Raw genomic sequence first — 21,063 nt, forward strand, 5'->3', positions numbered from 1 at the left:
TGATCTTCTTCCCCAGCAACCCCCTCACACTGAAGCTTACTTTACACTTCTCTCATGATCCTTTTTATCTGTCTGATTATTAATATTCTGCTACTAGTTGTTGAACTGTGTGGGGTCAAGTATTATGATGAGCTGATGTGTGCATCCTACAAAGCAAGGTCTCTCCAACTACAATCTGGTTACCATGATTTTATTCTGTTTTATTTTCATTAAATTCATTTTAACTGATACATAAAAACATGAAAATTACACAGATTTTGGAGGCTATCATGTAATGTTTCTGTATATGTAAACATAACTTACTTATTTATCTACTTAACATACTGGGGATTGAACCCCAGAGACAAACTGACTCTGAGCTACATCCCTACCATCTATCCCCCCCTTTTTTTGAGACAGTCTCACTAACTTTTTGAGGCTGGTCTTGAATTTAGGATCCTCCTGTCTCAGCCTTCTGAGCAGTGGAGATTACAGTTGTGTGCCATTGCACTCAGATACATGTAAATACTCTCAATAGTTCTGGATGGAGTTCCAAGGTTTTGCACTTTAACAATGATTCTGGTTCCTCTCATCATGCTTATAGTACAAAGGTGCTACCATACTTACCACATTGCAAGATAGTCTATATTTCTTGAATTAAAATTACAACATCAAACACATGATTTAAATTGTAAACTTAATGTTTGAAACAACCCTTTTTCAAAGATGTTCAGAGGGAGAAACTACAGAAAAATTTATAGGAAGAGAGTTTTCTCAAGTTCTAAAAATTATAAAAACAAAAATGGTCAGGATAGAAAGAAAACAAATTTAGACTTGTAGAAGACTTTGAGCCAAATTATGGATGGAGCAGAATGGAAGGAATGTTCATGCATTAGTGCAGCCTGCATGCTTTTTTGAAACATAAGCTTTAGATTAGATTAAAAATAAGTTCAAAAATATTAGTTGATATAAATGTTTATCTGAAAATGAACAAACGTACAAAGTTTTTAAGTAGAGTCTGTGAAAAGATCATGATGTTTTTAGGACAGCTATTCCTTACAACAATATAAGGTAGTTAAGAGTAAAGAGAAATGTGGAAGACAGGTGCTTCAATAAGGTCTTAGCTTCAGCTTCTATCTGTATATTCAGTGAGATTGCCAGAATTTAAATGTAAGATATCCTTGCACATGCTTCCTATTGCTATGTTAAATCTCATGCTAACCCAAAGACAATTAAACAAGAGTATTTGTATATTTTAGCCTCAAAATAAACTTGTTTATGGTTCCTTCTGCCAATTAAATATGTTAATATGATGCATTTTTCCTGATTTCAAGCATCTCCAAATTTTTGAGGTCTCTTACAACTTTCCTAACTGCATTCTATTGGGAGACTCATGTTTAGCAAATATCAATGTTATTTTCTCATATAATAAAATTTCAATGAAACGCTTAAAGCATGAAACTATTAACAACCCATGGATGGGGTGTAAAAAGTAAGCCAATTGCTTACCTTCTGCAACAAAGTGAAAAAATAGAATGCAGCATTGCCTCCTATATTTAATAACAGAGAAAACAGTCATGTTTGTGGAAAGGAGTTTTGATTGTATTGTAAAATAATTGACAAGTTTTGACCATAAATTCTTAAAGTTTACAGCTGAAAAAAAAAACACTCATTAATATATATTTCAGTGTATCTAATTGCAGTTTTTCCTATTATGTGATTCATTTCTAGGGGGAGATAAAATGAGACTTGTCCCATATTATTTAGTAGTAACATCTAACTATAGGATATAGCTGGCATAAAATAATCAAAGCATAACTCTCACTAGTGATGTCTAAGATCAAGTGATTTAGTGTACTGCATCGCTTAGAACCAATGAAGCAAAGTAAGTAATTGGCAGAAAAAGTTTTTAAAAAATAGTGAAATGGCAAAGCAAGGCAACTACCATTAACAACAACAACAACAACAGAAAGTAGTGACCTTATTATAGACATTGTATGCCATCTCCACTCTAATTTTCACAACTCTGGATTCATTTGCCAGATTTGTAATAATGTTTTCTTCTACCACATAATTTTAACTTTAATTCAAGTGTAAAGTAAGAACACTGTTTAATACTGTTTAGATCTTTATTACAGGTTTTACACTTAAGTTGCAGTGTTTCATATGCCCATGTGCAATATGGATTAATACAGTTGCTTTCCTGCCCCTTCATTTCTAATCTGAGATATAGTAATTCATTTACATATAAAAGTATGAAGGTAAGCATCCATTAATTCATACTATGTATGTGGTAGAAAAGATTATTTTACTTGTGGAAAACTCAATAAAAATAACAGAGAATTCAAAAGATCATTGTTATAAGGCCTTTTAGAAATAGATCTCAGTTTTTTGAACTGTGAGATCTGATTTAAAAATTCATGAGAATAACTTTCCTGTGAGAAGGCTCAGGGAATTATGAGTATGACAGATAAAATCAAAATAAAAATAAGAAACTCAAAATATCTGGAATTCATTCATTATGTTGGTTTTATAGTTTATTATCACTGATTCAGATAAATCTTGGACATTTTTCTTCAGTTCACAAACTGAAAAGAGGAAGTTTTAAACTACCTGTGTAAAATTGTTTTGGAACCATGTAACTGTAATTAGATAGGTCAGGATATATGAAAAGACAATCATATGCAGTAAATTCTGTGATATTTTCTAATTGAACACAGATTCTATTTTCAACTTTTCTAACAGTGTTTATTCTTACAACAGTTTTTATTTTAAATTTAAGAACACTATTTAGAATGTGTGTTCTGCATTAATTTTTAATCATTGCATTTTCTTGGACTTTCTGTTTTATTGCTTCATAAATAAATAACTTGTAAATTTGTCTAGTCAATTTTTGTTTCCACAAAGAAAACTTGACCTTAAAAAGAAGAAGTTAATGTTCTAGATATATAATGAAAATATTTGTGAAAATGTACTTTATCATTAAGCATTATAATAGGGGATACATAAAAGAGGAAGCACAGCCTCTTTTTTCAAATACCATACAACATTTTTAGTTGTAGCAATGATTGATTTAAAAAAAAGTAAGTCCAATTATTATTGTATATATCCACGTACATAATGTTTCTAATGAAAAGTAGGTTAAAAGAATGGTCATAGTTACATGGTGAGTGGCACACACCTATAATCCCTAGCAAATTTGGAGGCTGAGCAGGAGGATTGCAAGTTCAGAGCCAGCCTAGGCAACTTAGCCAGGTCCTAATCAACTTAGTAAGACCTCTATATTATATAGGGGTGAGTGTGTAATATAAGTGCCACAATTGATCAACACCATCCAGTTCTATGAGTAGTAATGAAATAGGGCACCTCTGCACCTCCTGCTTGTATCATTATTAATTGTGCCAGTATTTTCTAGAATTTGGGGCTTTATTTGAAAATAAATGTTACAGTATTCTGCATTGCACAGTATGATGCAATTATATTTAAGAGTGAAATTTGATTCACTGTGTGACACTGGTTGAATTGTTGCCTTTCTCTTTGTAAGATTTTCTTCTTATTTTTAAGAGGTAAATTATATTTTTCTGCCATATGCAACACATAATGTTGTTTGGAATTTCAAATTAACCTTAAGTAAAGGTGCTTTGAAAAGTGCACTGTCTTAAAGAAATACATCGCTATGAAGAAATTTCTAAAGAAAACCTCAGGCCTGTGTTCTCATGATCTTAAGTTCCCTCCCAGTGCTATGATGTGTACTCCAGTCTCTTTCTCAGAATTTGTCTAATATTTTATCTAGAATTGGTCAACATCCACTCTGATTTGTGCACAGTAAAATTTTCATCAAAGACCACAAGGGTATTATATTGCAATATAACTTCAAATAAGTATTTTGTACAGCAGAAACCTAGATGGAACTGGAAATTGAATTCACCATTTCCACAAACCCTTAAACATCTGTCTTGTGCCCAACATTGTGCTTGTCACAGGAATACAGAGAAGAGTCTGCCCTTCAAGAGCTTTTTATCTAGTTGAAGACAAAAGCAAATGACATATTTTAAATATTATTACTCTAAAGTGGATAAATGAGATAAGTGAGAAATGTTTACTCATTTTAACAGTTTGATTTTATTTGATTTTAGGAGTTACCTTACGATTCATAAAAGAAGTTACAACTAGTAGTATGATTCCATTCCAATTATTGATTTATGCCAATTTTTTTCAAATAAATGCTATTTTGAAGAGTAAAGTTCCTATTGGATGTTACCCACTATAGTTTATTTAAGTTCTAAAAGAATAGATTTTTAATTTAATTCACTAGTCATTGTCTTTCTGGAAGTCAAATTTTGGGCTTCCCATTGAGCTAACCACTTCTATTGAATTACAGTGATATGTTTTGGTCTATACCGCAGTTTAAGATGGAAAGATTATGGCAATGACCCAAAAAAGTTTAATCAAGATTTTCATGTTTATAGAAATGCATACAGAATGTATAAGGGATTTAATATAACTAAGTTATATAAAATATAATAAATAAACAGATGGCATTTATAACTAATTATGCATAATATTAACCCATTTATTAATTCATTGTAAGACAATAAGGAATCCATCTATTTACAGATACTTAATAATTACAGTTTCCCTCACTTTTGCTGGGGAGCCTTATAGGAATCCAGAGTTAAGACATCAATTATTCTATAATAAATAGTAATTGAGAAATTAAGGGAAAAATGGTTCAGCCAGAGAGATTAATAGAAGAAATGCACATTCTGGCTGTAAAAACGTTTTGCTCTGAGAAACTATAGCAGCATTTCTTTATAATCTAAGAAGCACTAATGGCAACAAACTTACAAGATCAAAATATTACCTTAATAAAATTTGCAGACATTTCTCAAGATAATAGGCATTCATTTCCTTTGCTATCAACAGCTTTGGAAGCAGTTGTTAAAAATACATTTGCTGGACTGTCCTGTTGGTCTTTGTATGCGAGTTTTGGCAAGGTGAGGGCCTGAGGTCGCCCCAGTCCCATGCCAGCTTTCCCTCTGCTACCCAGTTCTCAAGTTTCATTTTGAAAGGAGCCTTTCCCTCCCCCACCGGGGCAGTGGTCAGTCTACCCTGTTTTGGGAAAATGCACTGTTGGGAGAGATTCGCATCCTGGAGGATCTCCCTAAGCTTCCACGCACCAGTGGGTTTCCCTCTTGCTCTCTGGGACTGTCTGCATTTCCCAGCAGGGAAGCTGGCCTCTCCTCACAGCTGTCTGTCACCAGGCTGGGGGTGCATGTTTGTTGACTCTAAAGTAGTCTCCGTGTGAGAGTCACTTCCCTATGTACATAGAAACCATTGTCCTTTATTGACAGAAGGCCTAGAGATGGGTCCCCATGTGACCAGGGTTCCTGGACCTGGCAGTCCACTGTGTTCAGTCCTCTGTGGATGGCTTTGAAATGGGAACGAGTAAGTGGCTGAGGTGCAACATGGGGTGGTTATTTAGTCCTTAGGGTTTCCTGGACCCACTGAGGAAATTGGTGCTCTTGTGCCTGGTGTCTTATCTCCTTTTGTTATTTGTTTCTTCTAGTAGCCCTAAGTCAAAGCAGGAGGTGATGGTCCGTCCCCCTACAGTGATGTCCCCATCTGGAAACCCCCAGCTGGATTCCAAATTCTCCAATCAGGGTAAACAGGGGGGCTCATCCAGCCAATCCCAGCCATCCCCCTGTGACTCCAAGAGTGGGGGCCATACCCCTACAGCACTCCCTGTCCCAGGTGGGAGCATGGGGCTGAAGAATGGGGCTGGAAATGGTGCCAAGGGCAAGGGGAAAAGGGAGCCAAGTGTTTCCACCGACTCCTTTGATCAGAGAGATCCTGGGACTCCAAACGATGACCCTGACATGAAAGGTATGTCTGTAAGATCTCTGAGACTCAGAGGGAAGTCGGTGTCCTGAGGGAAAGCCTCTGACATTTGTTGGAGGCCAGAAAGGCTAGCTCGGTCAAGTGGGGAGAATAGGAGTCAGGTTCAGGAGTTCTCACAGGGTGTAACGAAACTGTTTCTTCTCATTTTTCTACTCACTGGAGCCTAGTCTGGAACCACCTTGTTGAGTGCTGCCCAGGGGGATGCACATAATTTGACGGGGTACCTCATAGGTCTGGCCACATTTTTATGCATGTCTTTGGCCTGGAGACTCAAAATGAAAAATAGAAGGCCTGGAGTTTTAGTTCAGGGTAGAGCGTTTGCCTAGCAGTCAGAGGCCCTAGGTTCAAGCCCCAATATTGAGGGGAAAAAAAAGAAAAGAAAACCTGGGTGATTGTTCCCCCTTTCTTTCCTCCTTACCTCTATTCCTTTCTTTCCTTTCCTTTCCTTTCCTTCCTCCCTCAGGTGTTGGAAGGCCTCCTTAAGTTTGGGAGGCCTACTATGAGGGCCAACACCATGCGGATGCTAGGGGTACCATGGTCAGTAAGATAGATGCAGTAGTCGTCCTTAAGGATTTGAGTGTATCTAGAAGCTGATCATTAAACAAACAATGAAGTTTCATGAATGCTGAAGTAAGAGAAATTAGGGGACTATGAGTTCCATTAGCTGGGGAATCTAGGCAAGTCCAAGAAGTTTGAAAACTGTTACCAGGAGGGAGGTACAGTTGTACTGATATCTGAAGGATATATTCTATTTACAGAAATGAGGAGGGAGGGTGCTTTATAATGAGTCATGTAGGGAGACGAGTGTTTGAAATTTTATAAGTAGAAAGAAGGTTTCCTCTTAACAAGATAATTTCTCCTTGAAATTCTCAAGGTGGGTTTGTGTTGTGATGCTGTAAATGCTGGCAGAAAAAAAAAGAGTCTCAGTCTTTCCATGACAATGAGTCTTTTATTCTTTTAGAATGTAATTCTGCTGACCATATAAAGTCCCAGGATTCCCAGCACACACCACACTCCATGACCCCATCGACTGCCACAGTCCCCAGGTCTTCCACCCCTTCCCATGGCCAAGCTACTGCCCCAGAGCCCACACCTGCTCAGAAGACTCCAGCCAAAGTGGTGTATGTGTTTTCTACTGAGATGGCCAATAAGTAAGTTGATGGCACTGTCCTGCTATTGAACGTCACTTGTGTGTGTGGGGAGAGGGGACCTTAATTCTTATTCCCCTTCCCTTGCAGATTGATTTTTTCCCCTCTTGTATCATGTAAAGTTAACAGTACAAGAAGAGATAAAATAAAATATAAATCCTTCCCCATCCTACTCCCCAGAGGCAACCACTGATAATACTTCCTTGACTTTTCTTTCAGAAATTTTTTTGTGCTAATACAAATATACACATCTACCTTTTTTAAACATAGAAGAGTGATTGTATAATAAACACTTTTCTACAATTTGCTTATTATTATTTTTTAAATGCTCCAAGTAGTAAATGTCTATAATGGAATGATTAAAATTAAAAAAAAACACTAAAAAGAAAAACCTCTGGAATTTAAACATAATTACCATGAACGTTTTGCTATATATGTTCTGTGGATGGCTGAATTGATTTTTATTCATTTATTCGTCAAAAAGTACCCTGTATGCACTTTTTTCTTTTCTTTTTCACTTAAGATAAAAAGTGAATCTTAACAAACTTAAACTTTCCCTATCCCTGGGTGGTTTTGAGATTTTGGTGTTCACTCTTCTCAGTTTGGGATTTTGAACTAGGATCTTCTATAAAATACCTTAATAGTAGGTTCATTAAGAAGAAGAAAGTTTGGGGTTTTGTTTTTTGTTTTTTTAGTGCCTCTTTTGGGGTACATTCATGGCTGTCTTTTAGTTTCAGGTGTTTGATGATAATAAAATGTTTCCCTTGGTTTCTTCTTCTGTTCTTAAATTTATTTTTTAGTCGCTGATTTACTTACATACGTATGGTGCTGAGACGGGAGCCCAGAGCCTCACACATGGCAGGCTGCTCTCCACCACTGAGCCACCCCCAGCCCCTTGGTTTCTTCTTATCCAACATCTCCGGTGGTTCTTGGTGCTTCTCCTTCCAGTCCCTTAGAGGTCCGGCGTGGGGTCCAGTTGGGGTCACAGTGAGTGAGACAGAGACATGGTCTAGCATGTTGCCCTTTTGTCTCTGCAGAGCTGCCGAAGCCATGTTGAAGGGCCAGGTTGAGACCATCGTCTCTTTCCACATCCAGAACATCTCCAGCAGCAAGGTGGACAGAAGCACAGCCCCTCTGGTATGTGGTTGAGAAGTGGGTCCACAGTGACTGCCCAGGAGGGGGTGGTGATTGACAAGGAGCTGTATTCTGGATATCTAGTGTGACCCTGGCATTGTAGGGCCTTAGGCATGTCACACCGTGCCTTTCTATCAGATGCTGATAAACTGATGATGCGTGAGGGGAAGAAGGTGCTAAACAAAAGAGGAACAATTTTGTATGTATTCCAAACCATTTCAAATTTCATGTGGATTTGGGTAAGACTGAGCTTTCATACTAATCGGAGAGAACTTACTTTCCCATATATGTTTGTTCAGTGTCCCCAACTGAGTATAGTCTTCATAATAGTGTTTATGGTCCTGTTTCTAATTTTATACTGCATGCATCAGTTAAAATGCTGAAGATTCAGGAGGGTTTGCTTTGCTTCCGTGTATGCTCTGGTTGACTATATGTTATCCCGAAGAACATATTTTCTCTTCCACTCTCCCTGTCTCCTCCAAGAGGTGCTTGTGATCTTCCAAGCACACTTTAGGAGGATGTTATCAGCCTTACTTTGTTTCAGTGAGAAGAGAACAGTTTCCAGAGTAGGAACCATCTAAAAATGTCTCCTTAGTGATGAAAGCATTTATTGCCAAGACTTTTGTTGCTTTGTCAATTGTCTATATTGGCTGTAACTGCCAGAATTTTGCTGTTTAATTATTTAAACCACATAAATGGGCAATCTTTCATATATTATCTCTATTTCTTCTTTAAAAATGAATTATAAAATTTTAACTTTGACCCATATTTGTATAGATGAAATATCTGAGACTCAGAAAAGTTAATGATTTGCCTATAGTCACACAATTAGACTTCTGACTCTTACTGCAATCCTTTTGGCTATGATCTAAAAGCTAAAACCGTCAAAAGGAGCCAGTCAAATATGACCAAGAGGACAGCTCTCTGAAATATTCCTAGAAGGCACCCAGCTCTCAGAGGGACTGGTTTCCAAAGAGGCTGAGAGACGTTGTTTGCACTCATCTGATGGCTCAGACAGGGAAACCAGAGTGAAGGCAAGTAAAGCAAGCCTGGAATCTCAGTTCTAGCCACACATGAGTACAACTCTGGTGAAACTTCTCTGTAGCTCTCCTTGGATGAACCTTCCTTATCAAGAGAACTTGTCTAGTTTCCCTGATCTGGAAAATAATTTTCTTCTTCATGGTTTAGAAAAGTGGATTGAAGAGAAAAGATCAAAGAAAACAGGAGAAATAAAAGGTCAGTTTAGCAACCACTTGACAGAAAGAATGAACGCAATCATCAGGGAAAATAAATATGAGCAAGAGCAGGGTCTGGGCATGTGGAAAGAGCTTTTCCCATGGAGCAGTCCTTGCTTAGTAAGAGAAGCTCAGCTGAGCCTCGGTATGAGTGAAAGTAGATTGCTGTGGAGGAAATTGTTTAATTTGATCTGGGAATGGAATGTACCTTGTATACCTCCTTTTCAAGGAACTGACATATTTACAGCTTGTAACTCATTTACTTAAGATGAAGACAAAACAGATCTTGGCATTTCCAGAAAACTAAGGATGACAAAATTTCCCCATTCAGCCTCCCCACTGTTTTTCTTCCTCCTTCTTTCTCTCTCTCTCTCTCTCTCTCTCTCTCTCTCTCTCTCTCTCTCTCTTGTTTCTCACCCCACCCCCAACACCATGCACCCTATCATCATTGCAAATGTGCTCCATATGAGTGGGTTGAAATGGTTGGATTCTTGTCTGAAAGAATGTCAAAGGTTCAAGTGCACAATGCTTACACTGGGTGGACAGCGACTTCTGTCCTTCCTGGGTAGGAACACGTATATTGTGGAGCTGCTTTGTAGGTCCCTCTGATGGTAGAGGAAGAAAACTTTACGTCAGTGGGTGAGGTTTTGGGACCTCAGAAACACATTGGACATATCTGTGAGTATTAAAAAGGACTGGTAGTAGAGGGGACTTATCTCTCAAAATATGGAAAATAAAAGAAGTTTTAAAAGATTGGACCTAAAGAGGTTTTGCAGGTTATGGGCAATATAGTCTAAATATTCTATACATCTTTTCAGGCTATGAATTATTTTTATGCCAGAGATTTAAATGTTCTCTATTTACTAGGGAGAGCTCTACCCTTTTGCAAAAGGAGGAAGTGTGCTTAAACCATCCTCCAGAAGAAGGAAAAATGCTCTGGCTCTATCCTTAAGGAAGGGAAAATGCACTAGATGAATGCTAGAAATCCATTCTTGACTTGGTTGCCTTTATATCTGTTTTATGCTGGTTAAATTGCATTTAGGTCTTGATGTCTTCTGAAATGTCATTGCTTTGGTTTTTAATAAATTGATTATCACCTTGAACTTGAAAATCCATTGCACACACATTTGTCTGCCTATATTTTGCTGAGCATGGAAGTAAATATAGATGAAACTTTAGGTCATTTTAGGTGAATTGAATTGATGACCTGCCTCTGGGTCCCAAAGTATGGTCCTGCCCTTCCCTGTGTGGTAACCAACATGAGGCAGTGGGCTGGATTTAGAGAAAAAAAACAGGAATGTATTCAAGGGTGATAGTGTGTCTAGAAAGAGTTTTTATTCTGAAACTCTGGATTAAGTTGATCGTCTGTATCATATCAATCATGGTCACTATCACTGTGTTTCATTTGAATTTCAACTTCAGCTTTCCAAGATGGTGGCATGCTTTCCTCTGGGAAGGGAAATTCAGGAATCCTCACCATTTATAGGGATTTCACCTGAGCTAGACAGTATTACTACTTTTCATAAGCATGATAGAGGCTATGAAGTCACCCGGGCAGCCTAGATAATATGAGATTCCAAAATGAGCCAGAGAAAACACTCTGAGGAACAGATCGTGGTAAGCTTCTTCCCCAGCTTCTAGTGGAGCATCTTCTTGGGCTTTGTTATTGTGGTAGGGCACGATGTTGACTGTGTGTGTGTGTGTGTGTGTGTGTGTGTGTGTGTGTATGTAGGGGGAGGGATTCTAGTGCCATTTTTTCCTCTCAAAGATAACTGTCCTTCTTGTAAAATTTTTGGAAATTTACAAGGAGTGGGATTGGGAGTTATACCCCAAATATTCTAGTTTTATTTTTTGCATGGGCTGTCCATTGCAAAATCGTCCTGTGCATTTTTAGGTTGTAAGATGAAATACACTTTTTTATTCCTGGCCTCCTGGATATAGTGTACAGTGCCTTCCTTAGCTTTGCTTAACTTTCTTTCTTCCTAGAGCAGAAGGGACCTTGGTGAACAAGTCTTCACATTTCATTATCCCAGATGAGGAGATGACCATACGTGGTGGGATTGAAGGTTAGCTGGGACCCCCCAGTGCTTCCAAGGCCTCTGCTAGTTGAGCCTAGAGAGGGCTTGAAGGTAGAGCCTCTAGTCCCTTGACGTCCAGAATAGTCAAATCCCAGATCACTTCCCCCCTTCAGACCACAGCTCCTAAAAAGGTAATCACCACAGCCTAGCACCCTGAAGATCAGCTCCTCCAAAGTCATTGCCCAACCTAGCAGATTCACTGCAGAGGTGACCAAGAGACCAAGTGCAAGGAGAGCAGAAAGGGATTATGAATTAGAACAAAAATCAGGAAAACATGCCTTTGTATACCACCTGCATAAGTCAGGCAGTGTTGGGACTTTCTTAAAATCAAGGGATGCTCCAAATTGTGGTGATGCCCTCCTCCCAACATCAGAAGAAGCCTACACAAAAGCATCACCTACAAACTCAGTCAGTTAGGGTCCCTGTCAATCTGTCTCCCATATAATGTATTGTCCATCAAGAAAGATACATGTGTCCATAGATATGAATTGATGGGTTGATTTAAGGTAGGAGACTACTAGAAAAGGTGTACCTGACAGACTTGCACTAAGCAACTATTGTGTCACTAAGACCCTTTATCACTTAACTAATATAGCAAGTTAATTCCTGGTGCTTTTTGAATGTACAGGTCACCAAACTGCTACAAAAGGGAAAGGAAAATAACAAGTGTAGCTAGAATTCCGTTTCTGATGTGGCAGTGCCTGCGTGCCTCTGGCTTTTTGGTTTTCTATTTCCTAGTGACATGCAAGACATTAATTTTTTGTTATTATTGTCTGCAACTGTCTTTCAGGTGCTTGTGACACTTCACCAACATTGCTAGAAAGAAAGAAAAAGAGTTAAAGGAAGGAAGGGAATGAGGGAAAGGAAGAGAGGGAAAAATGGAGGGAAGGAGAGGAAAGGGTACACAAAAAAAGGAAAGGAAAGGGAGGAATAAAACCTAAGAAATAATTTAACCAATATCAGCTGTTACAGTGAAAAATGGAGGAATGGAAAAATTAATTTAGAAAAAATACAGAACCCTTGCACTATGAGATTTGCTGAGTCCATTATTCATTTTTTTCCATGAAAATAATGATTTTTTGGAACAACTTACATGTACTCTGCCCCCATGAGGGCTATGAACTCAAATAACAAATTGTTCAACAAATATTTCCTAAGTGTCTCCTCTGTGCCAGACCCAGGGCAAGCCATGGAGAATACAGAGGTAAATAAAATGCCAACCTGGCTCCTCTGGAGTTTCCCAGCTAGAACAGGCATTCCCATTCAGAATCTGCATTCTCCTTGAGGATGAAGCCAGGGCTATGGGTTTTCCTTTCAGGACATACACATGACAAATTCAAAATGGATTTGATTTGATTCATGAAATCTCCAACTCAGAACTTCTTTCTAATCAGACGTTTGAAAGACAGTTAGGTATAGTTAAAATGTCACTTGTCCTAATTAACTAAAGGTTACCAACCAATGAGCTGGCAGGATATAACAATTTTTCCTGACAGAAATGTAACCTCCATTTCTCCAGGCCTCATGAATTTATAGGCATAGATGATACCACTCACGCAGAAATAATTCACCCTTCATTGGCTCCCATTCTCACCTACTACAAAGGTCAAACCATCCTTCTACTTCTATCTTGGAATGCTCAAAGGCATCTCAGAATCAGAAGACAATCCAAGAAGCACACTTCTTGCCACATGCTTCTCCTCCATGCTCCCTCCACTTGACATCCACTAATCAAACGTGACTTTTATAACACTGGTATCATCCCTATCTTGTGATGTGCATAGCTTCCCAAAGATGCCAATCCTTGAGGTCCAGAATAGCTCTGACAGCCCCCAGGGGGATTGTCTCTCACTTAAATCACACATCATGTGCTTCCCAGGTCTCATAGAGTCCTCAGGGAGACAAGTTCTCTAGTTCCTTACTGCATCTAGGCATTTCTGAACCCAAAGACCAACATAGCTCAAGTTCAAACTGGAGTCCTTGATGAAAACCCTGCTGAATTCTGGACTCCTGTAAAAAAGCCAGTAAACATAAATGTAGTTCATTTATTCTTTAAAAAATGCAGAACACCTATTTACATATTGGATAGTGGGAATTTATTGATAATTTTTTTAAATGACACACTCCTTATGCTTAAGAAACTGATAAGTCCAACAGACAAATATATAGTTACTTAGACAGTGTGATGAAAAACAAACAAAAAAAATCCACACTGATGGAGAGATCTTCATAAGCACACCTAGACACAAAACACAGCCAACAGTCTCCAGTTGTGGAGTTTATGACAATGTTCTACTGTCCCTTTATGTGTTTACTAGTGCAAAGGCCATGACTTGAGAGAAAACATGGTACAGGTAATTCTTATAACTCAACAACCCGACGGAAGGCAGAACACTGTACTTTTTCCTTTTAATGATAAGTCACAGACTACTGCCAGGTCATTAAAGAAGACGGGAAACTGCATTTAAGCTACTTAACTTGAAGGATTATGCTGCCATGAGTATGTGAGCTCTGAAGTGTTAAGTCTTTCCATCTTGGTGCTGTCTGCAAATTTGATAATGCTCATATCCAGGTTAAGAGATTTTTTTTAAAAAGTATTAATCCAGTGTTATCAACTGACAATGTTAACCCAGGTGGATAGATATTAAGTCAATTCTATCATAAAATCACTCCTTATTGATGTTAATGTCATGTGAAATGAAATAAAATGCACTAAAATCTGAAAACATTTTGTCTGTATTGCCTTTTCCTTTGACACTCTGCCCAAAGGAAACGAAAGTCTCTGGACATGAATAGCTCTTCATAGAATAACTGGATGACCATGCAGTATTCTCAGGTATTCCCTGCATTTTCCAAATAAAGTTTTTAATTCCTTTATGACCGCACATCAGAGACACTTTTCCTGGGGACTTTTCTGTGTCACACTCAGCATGAATTGAATTATTAGAGGCTGTTCACATTTAACATTGCTGTGGTTTGGGTTTCATTTTCCTGAGATTTTATGTAAACAAACTTTTGAAAATATTCCCCATGAGGTCTTGGGTTCAATCCCCAGCACAAAAAAAAAAAAAAAAAAGAAAGAAAAAGAAAAGGAAAGGAAAGAAACACATCCCAATGACTTCAATTAAAATTTCAAAGAATATTTTCCAATGGACTATGTTGGCCACAACATGTATAACCTAATAACATCCTATCTTTGTCATTGTGCAACCTATATTAATTTAATAGCCTGTCCTATAATGTGCCGGGCAAATGGACAATCAATTCATGTGTTCTTTAGATGCTAATTATTAATGCATTTATTAGACTAAGTCATATCAATTCAGGTTTTCACTGGATGCTCTCACTGATCTGGAAAATCTGAATTTTAAGAATTCATTGATTTCTTGCTATTTTTCCAGATATTTGATATCATCCAACAACTTCTTGTCTAAATAAATATTACTTTAAGCAATTCCCAAGTAGGCTACAAGATATTACCAAGCATTTCAGTATTGTGATATGTAAGTATCACATACATAATGTAATACATAACTAAGGAAACTGACTGTGTTAGGAAAATAATAAATATAATTGGTACTTTATCAAATTACATATTGTCACAGTGGGTACTGTATTCTGTCCTCCAAAGGCAAAAGCAGCCAAATCTCAGAAATAAGAATCTAAACACACACAGGTACCTACACAACCCTGCATTTAAAAGAGCCAATATCAGTCAGGCATGGTGGTGCACACCTATAATCTCAGCAGCTTGGGAGGCTGAGGCAGGAAGATTGCAGGTTTAAAGCCAGCCTCAACAAAAGTGAGGTGCTCAGCAACTCAGTGAGATCCTGTCTTTAAATAAAATACAAAATAGGGCTGGGGATGTGGCTCAGTGATAGAGTGCCCCTGAGGTCAATCCCTGGTACCCAAAAAAGAAAAAAAAAGAGCTAGATATCTACATTCAGGAGAGGAAATTCTACAGCAGCAGAGTTAGAACTTCCCAGTGCAGTTCAACTCCCTGTTCTAGTCCATGTTCACTACAAGAAAATGGGTTCACAAATCCCAGGAGGAACTGGCTCTGAAAATTCTTGTATCTCCTTCACAAGAATTTTCAAAGAAAATAGACAGTGATCTTTTTCATGCTAACTTCCTTGTATACCTAGCAAATTAGTATGAATCCTTAACATTTCAGCTCAATTTCCAGCTCTTTGGCAATATTTTCAGTGTCCTTGCACAGCAAAAAATGACATTTTACAAACATTTTACTTGAGTTCCTATTGTACTCATATATACTTCCCTAAGTACCCTTTAGTGACTGTATTGGATTGTTTATAAATCACCCTCCCCACTGTTTTGTGAGCCCATTAGGAGTATGAATTTCATCCATGTCTTATCAACTTCAATCTCCAGTGTCTAGCACAATACCTGGCATGGAACAGACAGGCATTCAATAAGTATTTGTTAAATTTTTAAAATAATTAAATTAAAATTGATGATAGACTCATTTCTCATCTCTGCCAGAGAAATTGGATGGAATTGATCCAATACTTTCACACTTGACTTCATTAAGTCGGTCTGTACTTCCATTTTATAGTTCTCAATTATTTTTGAATACTTTACTTGACATTACTTTGACCTAATCATGTATATTTTTATGGAAGTGATTACCTCTCATCTGTATGGATGAATAAAGTGAAATGAAGGAAGGAGGAACGTATCCTCGTTGGGCAAAAAGAGTGCAAACTGCGGCTCCAAATCATGGTTCGAACCCTGCTGCCTGAATATTCCTAGGCAGATCATTTCGGCTCACTGAACTTCAGTTTTCTGATTTTTAAGTTAAGGATAAAATGCCTCCCCCTGGATACGGTTATGGGAGTCGGCTGTTATACACAAAGCCTTAACAGGGCACATGGTACACAGAGGGTACCATAAAACATGGCACTGTAAAGTATTAATAAGTCAAAGTACTTTCTAAGCTAAAGCACTATATAAATGTTAGTTACAGCATTATGCTCTCTTGACATTTCATAGCTAGATTTATTATAATACATAGAAAAGAACCTAGGAGGCCGGGTGTGGTTTGCACACCTGTAATCCAGCAGCTCAGGAGGCTTGAGGCAGGAGAATAATGAGTTCAAAATCAGCCTCAGCAACTTAGTGAGGCCCTAAACAACTCAGTGAGACCCTGTCTCTAAGTAAAATACAAAAAAAGGGCTAGGGAAGTGCCTCTGTGGTTAAGTGCCCCTGAGTTCAATCCCTGGTACAAAAAGAAAAAAGAAAAGCACCTAGGAGAAAGCCACAGTGAAGCCCAATGCTAGCCATAGTAACTTTAAAAAAGAAAAAATAGGGCTGGGGCTATAGCTCAGCGCCTGCCTCACACGTGTGAGGCACTGGGTTCGATCCTCAGCATCACATAGAAATAAATAAATAAAGATATTGGGTCCATATTCAACTAAAAATAATTAAAAAAAAAGAAAAACAGAAAAGAAGTACAATGTGCTTATTCTTTGTGGATGAAAAAAAAAAAAACTTCTCTTTTCCAGCCAAGTGAGTCCTGTTATGACTTCTGTTCATTTTTATATCCACAGATGTCCTAAGGAATTGCCTGATTCTTTGTATTTGTACAACAACAGTCACTTGCAAGGCTATGACTTCAGTTATGACCAACATACATCTTCTCTGGGCCTGCTCTTTCCACTCCCCACCCCGCATTCTCTCTGAGGTTCCTATAACAAAATCCCATAAACTGTATATCTTAGAATCAACAAAATTTATCTGAAAGTTCTTGAGGATAGAAAGTCAAAGATCAATGCACCAACAGATTTGTTGACCAGTGAGGACACATCTTCTCATATATGGTACCTTCACTGTGTCTTGCATGGTGAAAGGTGCTAGCTACTTCTCTAGGTTCTCTGTTACAAGGATATTAATTCCATTCATAAGGCCTCATAATTTATTCACCATCACAAAGGCTCATCTTTTAAATTTTTTCTCATTGAGGATTAGGTCTCAACATGGAATTGGGGGATGGACAGAAAACATTCAAACCATGGCAACCTCCAAAGGAAGAAACAGAGACAAAAACCAACTGAAATGGGAAGTTGGATCAGTATACCTTGCTACATAAATAGCCAAAACCATCTCTAGCCAAATGGCCAGAAAAGGATCAGGCATCCTGATGGAAGTGAGACCAGAAACTGGAAATGCATTCCATAAAAGTCTTATTTTTTAATTTTTCATCTCTGCTTGCCTCATTGATTCATTTGTTTTTAATTTTCTAAGAGCTATTTTTCATGTTTCTCAATTCAGTCTATAACTCACACATTTCCAATGATCCTCCATTTTTACATGGTCTGCCATTCTAGCCACACATAGAAATTAATTGAATTGGTCATGAATTCTGTTCTCTTCAATTCTGGTAGGGAGAGGATGAGAGAGCATAACATGTGGTAGTGTGTCACTATGACAACATACTTAAAGGAGAAATAGTTTATTTGGGGCTCACAGTTTCATGGTTTAGTCCATGGTCAGTTGACTACATAGATTTGGGCCCAAGATGAGATAGAACATCATGGTGGAAGGGCATGACAAAGCAAAGCTGCTCAGCTGATGATGGGCAGGAAGTAGTGAGAAAGAGAGAGCTCAAAGAGTCAGGAACGAGATAGAGTCCAAGGCCACACCCCCAGTGTCCTATTTCCTCCAGTCATACCCCATCTGCTGACAGTTATCACCTAGTAATCCATTAAAACTATTAATACATCAAATGAATTAATCCAGTGATGGAATCACAGTTCTCATAATCGGTTCACCTCTGAACATTCTTGCATTGTTTAACACATGAGCTTGGGGTGGAGGGATGGAAGATACCTAATAGCTAAACCATAACAGGAGGTTAATCCAATCCCTGTGGATGAATAGGCAGTTCTTGGGCATAAATATGATTACACAGATAATCAGGTGTGCCTACAAGTATCCAGATTTGCACAAATTAATGTATTTGAGAGTCCAAAGCATATAGTAATATAAGAATTAATTAAATCAAGTCATGCAGATTTTAATAATTCTAACTAATATTGCTTCCCCCTGACCAAAGGCTGTTCAGGTTTTAAATAGTCAGTAAAGTTGCAAGATAGACACCATCTGTCTTTATTCTACTTAGAATTCCCTCTGTCTGCTGTTACATTGCCTTGCTAACTATACGTCTAATCTTTGGAGCAAGACTGTTTAATAGAATTAGGCCTGCATCTGAGTTCTGATTCCATGACCTTGGGCAAGTCTCTTTACTCTTCAAACTTCTAGATTCACATTTGTAAGATGAGGAAGTCATGTCTACTCTCCCTGCTCTCAGGATTAAAAGGATATTGTCCACAAATAAATGCTATAAACATTTTGAAAACTATAAAGCATTTTTTGAATTGTAATAATCACTGTAGTTAAGGGCTCTGACCCTGAGAACCCTCCAATCTGAGATTAGATCCTGCCCTACCTCTTATTATGATGTCATTTGAGCAAGTTACTTCACCCCTTTGCATTTCAATTTTTATCAATAAATTTAACATAAAATACTAAGTGACAGGTTATTATGAAGATTTAATATGATAATGTGAATAAAGTACTCTATATAATACCTCACATTCAAATATTCTTAATATAAAATATCGATATCTATTGAGGTTACAGATTAAACCTTTGGGTTCTATGCAAATCTAACTTAAACATTCAGTTTAGATTTGTAATCCTTTCAAACTATTAATACATCAAATGAATTAATCCAGTGATGGGAATCACAGTTCTCAGTTCCCTCTTTCTTTTTTTGAAAGGCAATTGTGGGTTTTCTTTTTTCAAGTAGGACACAATTCACTTTAATTTTAATACACACTAATACCAAATCAGGGCTGAAGATGTTCTTTAGTTGAGTGTTACTCTGTACATTGGAATTTTTAATTTTTATTTTTTATTGAAGCATTTAAATTATATATTGTAGTGGGATTCATGACACCATATCAGTCTCCCAAATAATGCAGTGTGTAACTTTTCAAAGTGTTGGGAGGGGGCAATACTCGGGATTTAACTCAAGGGCACTATACTACTTAGCTACACTCTCAGCCTTTTTGCTTTTTATTTTGAAACAGGATCTCACTAAGTTGCTAAGGCTGACCTTGAACTTGTGATCCTCCTGCCTCAGTCTCCCAAGTCAATGGGATTACAGGTATACACTGCCTCACCTGTCTCTTAGTTACCTCTTTTACTAGAAAATGATTGTGGTATTTGCTCTGACTCTAAAGAGGACTGTTTCCTTATATCCACATGTGCTTATTAAGTTTTATGAATTTAATATTTTAATCCTAACATATATTACTTTCCTTTTTAAAAAAATATTATTCTGACTGTGTAGTTCTATCAACAATCTTGAATTTTAAAATATATATTGTGAGAATTTAACAATCCAACCTTATATTTCCCCACATCCCTGGCAGGCTTGTCTTTTCATTAACTGAAACATACACTCTTAAATCCATATTCTGTGCCTTTCAAAGAGACGGATAGATAATATCATTTTAACTTAATATATTTAAATAACTCATTTTAATGTTAATATGATGTTGAGGAGCACCAGGTAACATATAAATCTAAATAACAATATGTTTAACTTGTAGTGTACCTAGCCCAGGGGCATATCTTGCTGGACAACATTCACACCTGGTAGGAAAGACCCAGTATTAAAGCAAATATTTGAAGCAGAAGAAAGTCTTGAAGTCATAGCATCAAGTCTCACCATGAAGGTGGTTCCCTCTCTTAAAGCTTGCTCTGCCTGGAGGAGCTGGGAAATCTAGGAGACTAGACCTGGCAGGGTGTGCTTCCCCACCCAATGCATCTTAGCCAGGAAATCAAGAGAATGGAAAATGGACATGAAGGGCAGGAATCCCAGAAAGTTTTCTTCCAGATCTAAATTACACCCATCGTGCACAGTCTGTCTCACGAAGCAAAGGAGAACAGCTTTGCTAAGGAACGGAGCTCTTTGTGGCCTTCGCATCAAAGGTAGGGATCTGTGCAGAGCGACACCTAGTGGTCTCCAGAATTCTTTAGAAGCAAGAGTGGCTAAGAAGGTGAGTGTGTTTGAGCATTTGTAAAGGAGTCCTTTTTCTTCCTACTTATTCATAAGCTGTGAGCAAGCTGAGTTGTTAATTGGTTTTGATTCCAATACAGCATCTCTCTGGCTGCATATACACTCATTGTTAAATCACAGAGAGAATTAATATTTAATACTTGAGCAGCCCGAACAAGTCACTGAGTGGAAAGAAACAGTGATTCTTATAGTTGAGAGAAATTGTTTTTTTCCAAATCTAGAATATTAAAGCCACAGTGTGAAACAAAAGCACTGTATCCAACCCAATAGATTTCAAAGAACCAATAGCTTTTGTAGATGGATTCTTCCAGATTCATGTCAGAATTCAATCCCAAGTATCCTCACTGGGCTTTTACCCTTCCTTGGAGTGGACCTATCTAGTTACTCATCTCTACTCCTGGTACAGGGGAAGTTGGAGGCTAAGACATTTATAATGTACTGAGGAAATTATAGCTTACCCTCTGGATCTGTTGTGGTCC

Source organism: Urocitellus parryii, unplaced genomic scaffold (genome assembly GCF_045843805.1).
Source record: "Urocitellus parryii isolate mUroPar1 unplaced genomic scaffold, mUroPar1.hap1 Scaffold_40, whole genome shotgun sequence".
NCBI classification, from domain to species: domain Eukaryota; kingdom Metazoa; phylum Chordata; class Mammalia; order Rodentia; family Sciuridae; genus Urocitellus; species Urocitellus parryii.